Consider the following 2315-nt stretch of genomic DNA (forward strand, 5'->3'; position numbering starts at 1 on the left):
TGCGACCAGCGAAGCGGGTTCCCTCCCGGCAGCGCATGTCCCCAATGGCGCCCGTGTCCCTGCTTGCTGCTGAAGGCCAGCAGCGGCAAGGAGGAAAGAAGGAACTGGTCAAACAATCTACACTGAATGGAGTATACAGACCTCAAAGCAGCAACTGGCGCATGTCCATGTCTGAAGTCTGAACCATGACTGCTTTCAGGAATGCTACACGCTCAATGGAGTATGAGTTTCAGCTTCTTATCCCATTAGTCTGGAGCTCTCGGCCCATTAGCTTACTTAGACTCCTCAAATGCAGAATTCAGGTCAGGCAAGCAGACATGATTACTAAAAGTTTAGACCATCATGTGTACGGTCTTAGTTCGACTATTGGAATTATCTTTAGCGTGCATCTTGTTATATTCGAAAGTTGTATATTGATGGTACTATGTACTTACACATTTAGAAACTAGAAGCATTTCTTACCTAAATTTTTATTATTTTGCATTATTTTTTTGCGTGTCATTGCATTGATAGGAGTTAAAAAGGGTACAAGGGTAGCCACAGATGTACCTCTGGGCAATTTGCTCCACTTGTTCATGCAAGCTAAAACTGTTGCTCTACTTCTTGCTCCTGTGAGCCTGCAATGGTACTTCTGCTCTGTTTCGAGATATATACTACTCCTGTGAGTGTAATCTTGTTTTTCGTGTCTTGGCTGGAATATGCCGTCGGATCCCAAGCATGCTAGGTGCAGTTCTCATACCATGGAGAATTTGTAAGCTATGTGTCAGTTGGTACAGTCAAGTTTTATGGATATATATCTAGTTGACAATGAACAATAGCGTACTAAAACAAAGGTTGATGCAGAATCAGCATGAAGTAACCTAGTACTATTACATACTACATCACGTGGATTGATTTACATTGAGAGAAAGAAGGATTTAGACTGCTACTGATACTACATCAGGCTACCCTAAGCGTTTAGTCGAGTGAAACAAACCACCATTTTCTGTAGCTGTGTTCTCCACACCACGAGGCACTCGGTTTGTTTTCATCAGTTGCTCAAGCCACCAGTGAGCCACCCCTATTTTTGTCAGCCTAGTGAGCTTTCCATTCCTTGTGCAACTGGCCATAATTGTAGTTAGATCTTGTTGCAGTGTCATACTAGTTACTTGGCGTATTACGTCGCAGTAGTGATCACATGAAAAAATGCTTTGTCGGCGCTGACAAGACTGCTGAGCTATTTAATCCTCGTATCTTTGCGATTTATGTATCAGTTGTTCAACTGGTAACTGTCCTCTGATACATCAATATCAAGAAATGACCCCAGTATCTGAACCATCAAGCTACCGGCTGAAAAGAAAAACAAGAGTCAATATTCTCGCCGTGGAAACTACTCCCTCCTGTAGGAAATCTAAGGTGTTAAATTTACTGTCCAAGTTTGAAGTAGTACAATATTACAAATCACAATCATAAAAAAGTACTTTTGGACACAAACACAACTTTATTGTGTTTTAACATAACCCACATATTCTCAGATTAGTAGTTGGTCAAATTTGAATTTGGATGGCCAAATTACGCCCTGCAGTTCAAAATACTGAAGGAACGTTGATATTTTGCACCATAATTAGTCATTAATTTTCATCATTGAAATACCTGCAAAAAAAACTTTCATCATTAACCTACTGAAGGGACTGTTTTGTGGATTTAAACAAACTGCCTACAATACATATAAAAGTTATATCAGCTTAAATACAAAAAAGTTTAAATCTCAATTTCATGAATAAATTAATATTTTCCTCAAGCAAAAACCTAAATTACCAGTTCTAAGTTTAGCTGAAACTTTAATTGAGTTACTGAGTCGCTTGTTGTTCTGTTCATAGCTTTTAAACCGCTTAACCTATTTCAGCAAATAAACACTTCTCAGATATCTACAGAGAATTCCATACAAATTTATTTAAGGTGACTGGGACTAAAACTGTCTCTAACTTGGTCGAGTACAGGTAAATAACCTTCAATCATGTTTACTTAATAGAGCCTCATACATGTAAGTTGGTGCTTGTGCAGTCTGCTAATTTGTTATCCCATTGTCAAATACTAAGTACTAGCTGGTAACTTTAATAGCTGGGTACTTTGCAATGTTTACTCCAGGAAAATGGAATGTGCAAGCTTCTTTCTTGATTAGTTACTTGCTTTTCCTTAAAGACAGTCCCCATCTATGTCCCATGTTTTCTTTTTGTATGAATTTCATATTCCTTGAAATATGAGAATACACCGTCCTGATAGACCAGTTGACCAACACATTTCCATGGGATTTTAGGAAAATATATGTGATTTTT

This window comes from Triticum urartu, chromosome 6A (genome assembly GCF_056163025.1).
Source record: "Triticum urartu cultivar PI428250 chromosome 6A, HENAU_Tu73, whole genome shotgun sequence".
NCBI classification, from domain to species: Eukaryota; Viridiplantae; Streptophyta; class Magnoliopsida; order Poales; family Poaceae; genus Triticum; species Triticum urartu.